We start from the raw sequence: 15,000 nt of genomic DNA, 5'->3' as shown, positions 1-15,000 counted from the left end.
AAGGTTTATCAATATATTTTTTCCGGCCATTCCAAAAATGTAATTATTTTTTCTGTATCATCGACCGTTACAAAAATACGAGGTCTATTAGAAAAGTAACCGGCCTTATTTCTTGGGAAAATCTGATTTGAATCAAGCACGCTTGCATGAGTCGACCTTGAACCTTCATGCGCCTGCGTGATTTTTTCCCGCCTGTCGGTACAGTCAGTTATTGGCAAGCAGCATTGGCGTGAGGTAGTGTGTCGTGCTCTCGGCAGTTTTTCATTGCAAGGAAAATGACGGAACAACTGGAGCAGCGCTAATGAGTCAAATTTGGTTTCAGGTCTATTTCTGATATCTTTATTTAGTAAGATGGCTACTAGAGGATGTAAAAATTCTCCAGATACATTTTGCTATGTGTGGATATTATATTGGAAAAAAACAAATATTACATAAAATTGTGAAAGGTGCCAAATTGTGGATAGCGTACAAACTCTATTTCGGAATGCCCATGGGTGATTAGGACAAGCCAGGGGCCCCTCATGTGATATGTGGAAGCTGCCGTTCAACTCTAGAAGGATGGCTAAGAGGTACAGGAAGAGCAATGCCTTTTGCCATTCCTAGAGTATGGAGAGAACCGAAGAACCATCACGATGACTGGTTTTTTTTTTTGCACGGTTGATGTGACAAAGTACAAAAAAGTGAAAGGAAGACAAGCTCTTCATTATCCAGACATACCATCATCTAGAGCACCTGTCCCACATGATGACTGCTTACCAGTACCACAGCCACCAGAAAATGTAAGTATTGTTATCATATTCTCCAAAAAGTTTTCATTTAATTAATTTGAGTATTTACTCAGCATTAATTTTCCTAAGTACTAATTTTATTCAAGTCTTTGTTGAAGTTGCTATATGTGCTTATTTCTTTCTTTCCACGTAGATGATGGAATGGATATTTCATCTGAAGGGTCAGCAAGTAGCAACAACCAAGAAATGGAAGAAGTTTTCGTACCAAGAATGATTTTGGAGCCTCATTTTCCAAATCAGAGTGAACTAGATGATTTAATTAGGGACTTAGGTCTTACTAAGTCAGGAGCTGAACTTCTTTCATCAAGGTTGAAGGAATGGAATCTACTAGGACAAGACTGCAGGATAACTGGGTACCGGAAACGACATGAAGAATTTGAAATTTACTATGACATTAGTGATGATCTGTGTTATTGTAAGGATGTAACTGGTTTGTTTACTGCTCTTGGACTCAAGCATGATCCTACACATTGGCGGCTGTTTATTGATAGCTCAACACGAAGTCTCAAAGCAGCATTACTCCACAATGGAAACAAATATCCATCTTTGCCTCTTGCACACTCAGTACAAAAGAAAGAAAACTATGAAAATATCAGACAGCTTCTTAATAAAATAAATTATGATGAATTCAAATGGAATGTTTGTGGGGATTTCAAGATGCTCGCATTTTTGCTTGGTTTGCAATGGGGATACACAAAGTATTCATGTTTCCTTTGCTTATGGGACAGCAGAGCTGATGATGATCATTTTAAGAAAGTTCATTGGCCCCCACGAATGGAACTGCAGCCGGGAATGTTAAATGTTCACAGAGAGCCCCTAGTAGATTCGAACAAAGTTTTATTGCCCCCACTTCACATTAAACTAGGATTGATTAAACAGTTTGTGAAAGCCTAGGATTTTGGAGGAGAAGCTTTTCAGGAAATTTGCCTTATGCTTCCAAAACTATCTGAGGCTAAGATAAAGGGTGGTATATTCGTTGGACCCCAGGTAAACACAATGTTGAAGTCGGAGAAACTGGAAAGAGCGATGACAAAAATTGAAAAAGAAGCCTGGTGTGCATTTCGTGATGTAGTCCATGGATTCCTAGGAAATAACAAAGATCCTAATTACAAACAACTGGTAGCAAAACTTATTGAGAACTTCAGGAAGCTTGGTTGTCGTATGTCCTTGAAAATTCATTTTTTGCATTCTCACCTTGATTTCTTCCCAGAAAATTTGGGTGATGTCAGTGAAGAGCAGGGTGAAAGATTTCACCAGGACATAGCAACTATGGAAAGAAGATATCAAGGATGATGGAATACTGCTATGATGGGAGATTACATATGGTCTCTAATGAGAGAAGATGAAAATATGCTCTCTAGAAAATCTCGATCGTCCAAGCACTTCTGATCATAAAAGAGGAGTTATTAAAGTATTTACAATGCAGAGCTGTATAATGTCTTTTGTTCTAATATTGTACTGCCTATATAATTTTCAATATATGAAAAAAATAAAAAATGTTCTTTAATTATCCTTAAAAGAGGGAAAGAGAAATTGCATACATAACAAGAAAATATTGAATTTAGAATAAGTTAAAAACTATCGATGTTACAGCAAAACTAATGTGATTTTTAAGTTCAGTAGTACAAAATACATATATAAACATCAAAAAATACATATAAACAAAACATGTGTTACATGGTGTAATGTTTCTTTAAATCTCTATGACTTAAAATTTCAGGTGTGTTTCTCGACAGCAAATTTACTTTTGAGAAACACATTAGGTCTGTGTCTTTTTCAATTGCACAAAAAATGGCTTATTGAAAAAGTATTACAAGATTTTCGGTGATCAATCTATTCTGAAGAAGTGTTTTAATTCTTCATTCCACCTTGCTTCGAGTACTGTTCTCCTGTCTGGTCTTCAGCTACTGATTCTCATCTCAATTTGTTGGACAGAACCTTACGGTCTATTAAAGTTCTTATTCCTTATCTAGATATTAATCTTTCAATTAGTTCCTTATGCATGTTGCATAAGATTTTTTCATAACTATGACCATCCTTTACATTCAGATCTCCCTGGACAATTCTATCCTGTTTCGTAATACTAGGCAGGCAGTTAATTTTAATAGCCAGGCCTTCTCCATCATGAGGCTAAATACTACACAGTATTCTAGAAGTTTTGTTTATTTTTTTTTCAGGTGTTACCAAATTGTGGAATGATCTTCCTAATTGGCTAGTTGAATCAGTAGAACTTCAAAAGTTCAAAGTTGAAGCAAATGTTTTTATGTTGACCAAGGTGACATGAGTCTTTTTATTGTTTATATATGACATATTTGTTTTTGACGTTGTTAATCGTTTATATAGGACAAATCTGTTTTGACGCTGTTACTTTTTTTAGAATGATATATTGTTAATTTATTCTCACCATTTATTTATTTCCTTACTTCCTTTCCTCACTGGGCTGTTTTTTCCTATTGGAGCCCTTGGGCTTATAGCATCTTGCTTTTCCAACTAGGGTTGTAGCTTGGCTAATAATAATAATAATAATAATAATAATAATAATAATAATAATACTAAAACTATAATAATAATAATAATAATAATAATAATAATAATAATAATAATAATAATAATAATAATAATAATAATAATAATAACTAGTAACTGGATTCCAGCATTCACATCAACTCCAAGGAAAGATTAACATTACTTACTGATAATATGAAAAATGATTTATTTTCAAAACTGTAAAAAAATTATTAATAGATGATAATTCTCCTAAATTCACAATGACTGTTCATGTACTAAAAAAAAAAAAAAAATAAATAAATAAAAAAAAAACACGCCGAGAGTTTCATTGATAATTATTTGACGAATATTTCTCTAAAAATCGAAATTAAGTTAATTTACTCAAAGTCATCTCTGGCATCCTTTTTATAATGTTGACTAGCTCGAGGACAAATTAAACAATGGAGATGTAACAAATTTAAAATCCCTTTACCCTGGTTTCTTCGAAGTCAGGGCAATGTGCCCGTAGATTTGATCTCTGTCTGTCCTTTGCTTTAGTTATTTTCATTATTATTCACCTTATTTATATTTAGTTTATATTTATTTCATTTAGCATACGCCTAGCAGTGATGTAGTCTAGCTTTGGTCCCTTACTCAGTCTTCCCTATCTCGTTCTACTGAATGCGTTGTCGCCTACCACTTTGTGTTTTACCCTTTATTCACTATTTGAAATAATTCATAATGTGATCTGTTACGATGAGCATTACAAAGTGTCATAGAATACCGAACCGTACCCGTTCTTTCAAGATATGTATGGCTAACCCGGCCAAAAGCCGGCCAGGAAAGGATAAATGCCATGACGAGGAAGTCTGTGTGGAGTGGGAAGAAACAAAGCCCCCTTCCATACCCACTTCTCTGGCTCGCCTTTTGTTGATATCAACAACAGAGGTACATGAGTCTGTTTGTCCATACCCGATTCCATCAACACCAACTGTTTTTGTCAGCTGCGTTCAGCCAATATCAGCTTAGTCAAAAAAAGGTAGACTTGGATACGTTGACGAACATTTTGGATACATGTAGAAAAAGAAGGGCAAGAAATGTACGTTTATTTATAATGCAACTGAAAACAAAGTAAAGATGAGCAAGAAAGAGTCAGCTGGTCCCTACAGACTCCTTTGCCATCGAACGAATAATACCCATTTGAAAGGGTGTGGGGGGAGGGGACTCGGTACCATGAAAGATAACCAAAAATTGAGAGAAATACATAGAAGTCATGAAGAATCTATGGTGAGTGTTAATACTAGATTTTCATACATTTTTACCTGTTTCTTACATTTCATGCACTGAGTGTCTTATGTTATCCCGCGAGTGTAAAAACCAAAAGTTTACCTTCAAAGCTGTTTTTCTCGGTTTCACTTCTGTCTCATTCAAACTGTTATATCTTTCTTATTTTTATGCAAATCTTAAAGATAGAAATGGCATTTTACAGAAAAAGGAAAGTTTAGTTTTTTTTTTCTTTTTTCTTTATAAAATAAATTTGTGATAAAAGAATTTTTTATTAGAAACAGATTTAAATATTTTTATACATATTTTCTTTCCAATCATGGCAAAAATTTTACTTTAAGATAGATTTCTTTATTATATACTTTCTTTCTAAGTAATATTAATAATAAAGTGATAGAATCAAGTTTAATGTTTTTTTTCTTGTTTCTTGGTTTTTCATCCTAGAATTAAAACAAATCATCCCATCGTTTTGAAATTTTCATAAAAAAAGATTTTCCTATGTATATATACAAGCTGTATGATTTTTCCGGTTTGAGATAAAAAATTCTTATATATTGGTGAAAACTACTCTAGCCCCCATCCCCACGCCCACAAAAAAAGAAAAAACAAAGGAAACTTACCAAGAGTCCTTCTCACTACGAAAGATAAATGAAGTGATTATTCCTCTCTCTCTCTCTCTCTCTCTCTCTCTCTCTCTCTCTCTCTCTCTCTCTCTCTCTCTCTCTCTCTCTCTCTCTCTCTCTCTCAAGGATTTGGAAAGTAAAAACAAGCTTGCACTCAGATTTTTAGTGGGAAAATAGTAATCATTTGACTCCTCAGCAATGATGGTTTTTTAGGCGAAAAAAAGTATAGCTGAGATGATTCTGAAATTCCGACAAAATCGAGATTAACTATAAGTAATTTCGAATGATTAATGAGGTCACTAGTTCAAAGTGGTGTTAAGTCAAACAAACAAAAGTTTTATTGACTCCACTGGTAGGTTTATTACACTGTAACATTCTACCTACCATTGAAATAATTAATTAAAGAGAATATCTTACTACATACATGCAGTAGGTAATAAGATATTCGCTGTGATCTTTTCCCCTCAATTTGTAAACAATTCTGTTCATCGACTTCGCGAGAAAAGACATGGACCATTGTTCAAAAGACTACTCCAAAATCTATTTAAGCTTTTTATTCGTTCAAGAGACTGTTGACGGAGTGTGTCACTTAGGATTTTTTTTTCAAAAACTCCGTTATGCATAGTTTGTATTCTTGGCTATAACTTTTTATCAAAAAAGTGAAAATTCAATATTTATAGCACAAGCACACACAGTCTTATATATATATATATATATATATATATATATATATATATATATATATATATATATATATATACATATATATATATATATATATATATATATATATATATATATATATATATATATATATATATATATGTGTGTGTGTGTGTGTGTGTGTGTGTTTATATATATATATATATATATATATGTGTGTGTGTGTGTGTGTGTATGTGTGTGTGTGTGTGTGTATGTAAACAATTGTTTTTTATTACATGCTGGAGATATATTATAAATATTTGACATTTGGCATCGGGTTAATTGAGTCACTGTCAAATAATAAACATTACGATTTTACCTTGATAATAATAAAACTCTTACTATAACAGTTTATGCCTGCTCATTTTATTAGCTCGTGAATCCATCTACTTTTTTTCCTCTTTTTTTCGTAATGTCTAAGGACCTAATCTGTTGTTCTTGATATTTATTTATTATCTGTCGTTCTTATTACGTCCTGCATATCTCAATTACACTTCCTGATATGCTGTTTAAATATCTTTCACTTTAGTTTGCTCCCATAGCCATGTTGCACTTATTCTTTTTACTTTTTTAGAGTTATTTCCATCGAATTTTTTTTTTATTAGATCTTTGAGTTCTAAGGATTTGGAAAGGCTTATTTGTACCGCATGTGTTTCACACACACTTATTACTTGTAACCGTATCTTCTTTTGTATTGTATTTCTCGCTGTACATATCACTGTTAACCTAACTTGTTTCAGCCTATTTTTTCATTAATTGATATGTTTGTAATATTTTGATCTTCTTCTACTGAAAGTCTTGTATAAAGCCCACACTTGGTCGAAATAAAATTAGATGCATTCACCTTGACTCTCAGTTATAACTTAATATCGGGCTTGCCAATAGGTGACTAGCAGAATATCCCCTCCCTCCTGCCTACCCCCTCACTGATGCTTTAGTATGCCACCATAGAACCTGCATTTTTGGTACACACTGCCACAATTAAACTGCTACCCTTTTCTAGTGAAGAAGAGGTTGCCTGGTTCCAACATGCCGGAGCCAAGTTTCACATCAAGGGGCTCGACTCAGTCAGGTAACAGAGAAGATTATACTCGCGCCGATCCATGAGGACACTCTCCCTGGGATCTCCAATTGGCCTTGCAAGGAAGGGGACATACCAAAAACGTATAATGCACTAAAAAAAGGAAAAAAATCCTTGAGCAGTACTCACTATCGTCTGCCACACACCTAACCAAACTTTTTCAGCTCTATCAAAAGACGTTGAGGGTAAAAGGCTTTGCTAGCCCTCAGGGAATAACCAGTATTGCTTGCCTGCAGTCGGCCACAGATGGTTTTCCTCATAAAGTGAATCTACTTCGTGCCCTTTGGGTAAGGCACCTAACTGAACTTCTACGCACTGCCATACCCAATGTCGATATTTTGCCCATGAATGATCAGAAAACAAAAGTTTACACCCTTTTGGAAAGCCACTACACCAGCTTCAAGAACTCAATTGGTGCCTACACTCCTGACGAAGGGGATAACTGTTCAACATCAACTGAATCTGACGTGGATATGGTAGGATATAGATGTCTACATTGTATTGTGCCAAGCCAGTCATAACACCGTCTACCATCCAACACTACCACAAGTCCCAACCAATAATCTCTACTTTCACTTACAAGCACCCAACAGCAGCAGTTATTCTACTACCTCTCAAGATTAGTGTCTTTTGCAAAGAAATATTCGAATGCTGTTCTATGGCCAAAAAACGTGTAAACATGCCATCGCTTGTGGTGAGTTGCCTCACATGTCACAAATATCTACTTTTTTACAAATGCAGTTACAGGCGTATGATTCTTTTCAATCAAGGCCACTTGTCTGGGCATGGCGCACTCTGTCTAAATCTCCTGACATCCAGCTAGTAGCTGCCAACGGATTTGCGATCCCCATACAAGATTACAAGAACATCATATTATTGTTTGGAAGCGTCAATTATCACTGGATTTTTCTCGTTGCTAATGTCACACTGCCAATCATCGGTGTGAATTTTCTCTCATATTACCACCTCCTGGTTGATATACCTCACCAGCAGCTAATCAAGGCAGAATCTTAGTCATCCCTACCTATTCAACCGGCACCCCCTGACTTTGCTCTCCACATTAGTGCACACAGGATGTCTATATTCACCTCTTCATATGGTGCTCAGAAGTATTACAACCAAAAGTACGACAAACGCCCACGGTATTTACCACCACATGAGAATGATGAAGGCCCCAGTGTTAGCCATATTCGAGTGTCTGGCACCATATCATTTGGCAGTAACTAATCAAACGTTTGCCGAAGTAGAAGAAAAGGGCCTTTGCCAAAAGGGTTCCAGACCATGGTCATCAATTTATTACATTATCCTGAAGAAAGATTGTTCCCTGCGTCCATGTGAGGATTACAGGTGTTTGAACATGCAGACAGAATCGGACCAATATTCACTCCCAAAAATCTCCAAATTGACCTCCTACTTGCACAAAGTAAATGTTTTCTTCTCCCATGACTACCTGAATGAGTATTTTCAGGTGCTCATAAACCTGAAGACATCCCAAAAGGCCGCCATCACCACCCCTTATGGTACATCATCTTCAATTAACCAAGTTTTGTCCTTTGTAATGTTGGGGCAACTGTTCAATGACATATTGAGGGTACCTTAGGGGACCACTCCTTCTGTGTATGTTATGTTGGCACATACTTGTATTATCTTCCTGGAAAGAAGAACACCTCCATCTCCTACGCATCATGCTCGACTGACTATAACAGAATGGCCTTTCAATCCAGTACGACCATTGTACATTTGGTGCCAACAAAGTATAGTTTTTTGGATACCATATCACTCCCGAAGGTGTCCAGTCCCTCCCTGAAATTGCAGCAGCACTTCAGAACTTCCACATGATCTCAACTGTCAGAGTAATGGAAGAATTCCGTGTCTTGACCAACTATTATCCTGTTTCCTGCTAGCCATGGCCACTACTCTTGCCCGCCTCTATACATCCTCAAGGGTAAGCCAAAAAAACCTGAAGTAGGGTCCCTCTTAAGATGCCTTCTGTAATGCAAGGAATGTACTATCAAGCACTTCTGCTCTCACTTTTACTGTGCCATATGCACCATTCTTTGTCTCTTCCAATGCCTATTGGTGCACTACTCGAGAAGATGGTCATTTTCTTACTGCAACTTTAGCCCTTCTTCAATAGAATACTGTCCAAGGCAAAATCCGGGTACTCACCCGTTGACCTTGAGGTGCTGGTGGTGTACTTGGCCGTCCGTTACTTTTGTAACTTCCTGGTAGGTACGCCCTTCGTCAATCGCACGGACCAAATGCCTCTGATGATTGCCTTCACTTGACAGTATGATGCCTTGTCCGCCCATAAACACTGATATCCTTCAACATGTTGTTGGGAAAATGAATCCAGTTGACAATGCCTGTCCAGAAACACATTGGCCACCATTCATCTGAGACTGGATTGCAAAGCCTTGGTAGATGTAAAACAAAATGATCCAGAGTACCAAGCATGTATGACATTCTTCACATCTCTCCTTTGGGAGAACGTCCCTCTCGACAGCTCCTATGCCACACTCCTTTGTGACGTCAATATTGTTAGACCTAAAAAGGGGATACCAGCTCCCACGCACCGACATATGTTTGACTCCATTCATGACCTTTTACATCCTTGATGTTGATCTACTGCACAGCTACTGAAAACGAAGTTCATCTGGCCCGCCATTACTAAGGTTGCTAAGGATTTGGTTCATTCCTATACTTCATGCTAAACATCAAAAGTACATCAGCACATGAAATCAGTAGTCGGTCCCTCTCCTTAATCTCTCAGTTGATTAGCCTATTTTCACATCAAAAGTTGCTTGGCCACTACGTAAAATGCAAGGATATCGTTACCTGTTTACCTTCATAAAGGACTCCACTTGTTTCAATTCCCATTGAAACTGCAGTGTCCACCTCATATACATCCACATCACTGCCTGGATGGATAGAAAGATTTGGTATTCCTAAGCGTATTACTTGTTATAGATTTACCATATTCAAATTTTATATATGGATATCATTAGTGAACCTCCTAGGAATCACCTTATATCAAACACCCGCTAACAACCGTACTGCCAAAAGAAATGATAGAACAGTTTCATCGCACCTTTAAAACCGCTTTGAGGACCTGTTGCAAGGACTCCCACTGGCTTACTCAGCTTCCCTGAGACTTCATGAGACTAAGGACCTCTCCTAAAGATCCCTTGAATATCTCTGGAGCTAGAATAGTATATGACTACCAATTGGTTGTCACTGCAGAATTTTTTCCGTCTGTAGCGTACTCCTACAACCTCCAGTGCCTACGTCACATTGTCGAAAAATTTATTCCTTGCTGCTAGATTTACAAGCCCATAGCTAACCAAAACATATCAACAGGCCCACCCTTGCTACCACACATTTTCCTACGCAACAATACTAGCAGACCACCACTAATACCTCCTTACACAGGCTCTTTCCTCACGATCCATCGTACGACTAAAGCCTTTTCCATTAACATGAGGTACATAGCGGGCTGGTCCTCCATTGATCACCTAAAACCTGCATATATCCAGCCATATGGCCCACCTACAGTATGCATCCAAAGAGCGGGGTGTCATATTTCATATGTAAGCATTTTTTTAGGGTGAGGAGCCACACATTAATTTGAGCCCCTTTAAAATAATTTTTATGCCTATACTTAAAACTCCCTTTCATACGTTTTACCTGCTCAATTATCCTTCCTTTCACACTATCATATCCAACATCCCACACACTCATTATCATACCATACCTCGTCAACAAATACCCAGTCAAATATTCTCCAGATACCCTAGCCCTAACTCTCTTGCTATCAATATACTTTGGGTGGAACCGCTCGATGCAATACTAGGCAAGTAAGGAGACTGAAAGGGAGTATATATTGAGGTTAAGTTGTAATGAAAGACGTTGCAAGTTGTTAAGTGAGAAGAAGGATTGCCCGAGTGACTTAAATCTGAGTGGTATGAGCATGGAAGATAGCGAAGAAAGTTTGCTAGTTTGGGAAAAAGTGCGGTTGAAAGTAAAACGGGGAAGTATAGAGGTGGAACATAACTTCATTGGAATGGGAGAGAATGAGATGGCTAGTTGTTTTTTTTTTATAGGATTTGACTTTTTAAGATTGCATGATCTATCAGTTGATATTGGTAGTGGTTTGCTTCTGGAGAATGGTTGTGAAGTAATTGCGATAGAAGACAGATATGGGCATATGGGTAAAAATAAATTGTGGGAATGCATGCGTGAGAGATTGTTTATGCCTGGGTTGAGTCAGATATGTAAGGATGTAGCGACTACGTGTGAAGATAGCCAGAAAGCGAAGTATCAAAGAGTGCATACTAATCTGCCTGTTTTGAGATTGTGTATGAAAGAGCCATTTGAAATGTTTGTGAATGATTGCATTTCGTTGACTGCAACTGCGAGAAGACATGTGGGAATGATTGTTATGATTGATTACATGAGTAAATTTACGTATGCAGTACCCATCAAGGATAAACGGAGTGAGAATGTTGCAAGAATGGTTGGTCAAGTGATGTTGCCGATGAGCGTGTGTAAGCCTGCGAAAATGTTAAGTGATAATGGCCCTGAGTTTGTTGGATGCGAGTTTGAGCGGATGTTAAGAGAATGGAGTATTGAACATGTGTATTCGACTCATTATAGGCCAACTGTGAATGGGTTGGCTGAAAGGACTATGAGAACATTAACTGAAATTTTGCGAATGATGAGTACATGTGATAACGATTTGGATTTGTATGTTGGTAGAGCATTGTGGGTTTATAATGCAACAGTGCATAAGAGTTCGGGTATGTCTCCATGTAATTTTGTGTTAAAATTTTAAAAGAGAGTAAGACCGAAGTTAGGTGTGTCAGAGGATGTTAGAGATGTGTGGAGGAAAGCAAATGAGACGTTTGAATGCTTTAAAGATGGTGAGAGGGATGAAAGAATTCATTGAAAAGGGTAGAATGAATGTAAATAAGGTGCGTGATAAGTTTGAAGGTCCATATGAGGTGTTAGAAGTGGGTTCAAGTGGATTAAGTTATTTTTGGGGTAAGTTGTGTGTGGATGGTAGTGTGGAAAGAGTTAGGGCACACCAAAACGAGTTGCGTAAATGGAAGGAGGTACCTGAGTATATCCAAGAGAATGGGATGAGTAAATGGTTGAAAAGGAACAAGTGTGAACCTAGTATGTAAGAGGAATTAGGACTATAAGGTGAACAATGGGTGGTAGTAGAATATATGAAAAGGAAGAATTCGATAACTTTATGTAAGGGTGAAAGAAGCGGGAATTTTATAAGTAAAAGCGAGAATAGAAATAAGCATGACAAGGGTGTTAATGTACAAGTGAATGTGGGAGATGAATGTATTAATACCGATGAAACGTGGCTGAGTATGAATGATACTTGTAGTGTGTGTGGTTTTTCGATAGATGATGTAAAAGAAAGAATGAATAACACAAGAGTGAGGGATAGGAGAAATATGAAGTTGAAAATGTTTTTGATGAAATGGATGAACTGTTGACAGAAATGAGTATAATTTTAGGGCCAGATGAGAACGAGGTAGATATTATTATACATGATATATTAGATGATAGGGATTTAGATAGGAATAGTGTTATGGTAGTGAAAGATTATGATATAGAAGAAGTGAATGAGATAGTGTATGAAGGTGCAGTTACTCGGAGCAGAGGTCCTGTTCCCGACTGCGACTGGGTTATGAAAAAATTTAGGTAAGTGTTTTGTGAGACGGATTTGGCAAAGTAAGGGGGGAAGAATGTGGATGGTAAATTTTTATTTATTTTATTTTATTCTTTTTTGCCAAATCCTAAGAGAGAGAGAGAGAGAGAGAGAGAGAGAGAGAGAGAGAGAGAGAGAGAGAGAGAGAGAGAGAGAGGCCAGTTAGTGTAGACTGTAGATGTCTGTTGTGAGAAAGACTGTGTGTATAAATGAGAGTGTTTGTTTATTTTATATATATATATATATATATATATATATATATATATATATATATATATATATATATATATATATATATATATATATATATATATATATATATGTACATATATATATATATATATATATATATATATATATATATATATATATATATATATATATATATATATATGTGTGTGTGTGTGATTGTGTGTATACATATATATATATATATATATATATATATATATATATATATATATATATATATATATATATATATGTATATATATATATATATATATATATATATATATATATATATATATATATACATATATCTATATCTATCTATCTATCTATCTATATATATATATATATATATATATATATATATATATATATATGTATATATATATATATATATATATATATATATATATATATATATATATATATATATATATATATATATATATATATATATATATATATGTGTGTGTGTGTGTGTGTGTGTGTGTGTGTGTGCGTTTGTGTGTGTGTTTAAAAGAGAGAGAAAACCAAATCCTTTTTTTTAGAATGTTTAGGATGTAGAATTATTTAAAGTTTACTTAAACTAATACTGTGTTCTACTTTATTGGACGAAGGGGGTTAAAACAATGGTCATGAAGTTAAATCTTAAAATAGGTAAAGTATTATTGTAAGTAGGTTGAGGAGACTGGTTCATCAACCCCCTTAGCTTTGCATTGGCGAGTCCTGTTTAACTGTTTACTATTTATTTAAAATTTTGGATATCTTTCTTTATCAAGAATTCACTTCTGGAACTTCATTCTGTCGATGTCTTTTTCAACTCCTCAAAAAATTGTTTTATTGAGAACGTGTTCTAAAATTTTCCGCGTAAGGTGCAGATGTGTTTGGCGTGAAGCTCCTTTCAACACTTGCCCTGAGTTGTGTTTTACCTTTTTGTTTTTGGCTTAGAATATTATTAAAAAGATTTTTGTTAACTTATGGAGAAATCTAAGTGATAAGAAATAGTACACTATGTCAGTCCCTAACTATTTTTGCCTCATAAATAAAACCACGGAGGGAGACTGAAAAAACTAGATAGGATGTGACTGCAATAAAAATGTGTGTATATAGTGACAGGCATCACTGATAATGAATGAAAGAACCTTGATTGGTTATGCATACTCCGCGTAGGTGAAGCATGACAAGCCAGTTTTTATATATCAAAATTGAAGGAAGATGTGAATATGAGAGACGAGGCCTTGAGCGAACCAGAGGCGTGTATCGCTGAATCGGAAAACAAACTTGCAGACGTTAGCGCAGACGCAGCAAATTCCATGAAGACTACTAACCTCACTGAGAAAGTTGGTATTTCTTGATATGAATATGAAATCAATTAAGGTAACACTTCAAACATTGATGCACCCAATACCGCAGAAACTAACAAGTGATGACAATGTTAAGGAAAAAATTATGTTGGTAATTAAATCAACAAATATTACTGAAAGAAAACGCGAGGTTGAACACGCACTTAAAGACATTTCTATACTTATCACAAGGTCAACTAGGAGGAGATATGTTGTTATAAACTTTGCAAACTAAATGATTAGAGAATTGGCTGAAAACAAAATTCAGACATAGGTTGCTGACACTACAACAAGAAGTAATGAAATGCAATTTGTACAACGATGATGATGTAGTAAATGTTTTGATGCAAAGAAATCGTTGCCTGGACCAAATCCAAGATATAAAAGAGAAGATAAGTGTAGTATTGAAGAAAAAAATGCTTCAGGTGGGACTACCCACTATGTGCAGAAATGTGATTCTTCAGTTCGGAGGGCTATTCATGATAATGGGACAACGTTTCGTTACGATAAGGTACTTATACATACGTGATAGGAGCCACGTGATCACCTGCTACCACTGTCAGAGGCATGCAAATCTTGAAATAGATTACAAGTCTAAGACTGATGATAAAATCTGCGGGAAATGATCAGGAAAACTTCCTTCCACCAAGGAGTGTAATTCGCAAGTGTCAAAGTGTATTAGGTACAGTTAAACAAACCAAGAGACCAAATAGTAGAATCTTGCGAATGC

At 35.9% G+C, this 15,000-nt stretch overlaps 1 pseudogene; it reads left to right on the top strand.

Moving 5' to 3' along the window:
- Positions 1–484: 484 nt before the first annotated feature.
- Positions 485–2,177, top strand: LOC137650618 (uncharacterized; annotated as a pseudogene).
- The last annotated feature ends 12,823 nt before the right edge of the window (positions 2,178–15,000 follow it).

The sequence above is a fragment of the Palaemon carinicauda genome, chromosome 12 (genome assembly GCF_036898095.1).
Source record: "Palaemon carinicauda isolate YSFRI2023 chromosome 12, ASM3689809v2, whole genome shotgun sequence".
Lineage (NCBI taxonomy): Eukaryota > Metazoa > Arthropoda > Malacostraca > Decapoda > Palaemonidae > Palaemon > Palaemon carinicauda.
Note: the sequence above shows the minus strand (reverse complement) of the source record. Positions and strands in the feature narration are given on the sequence as shown.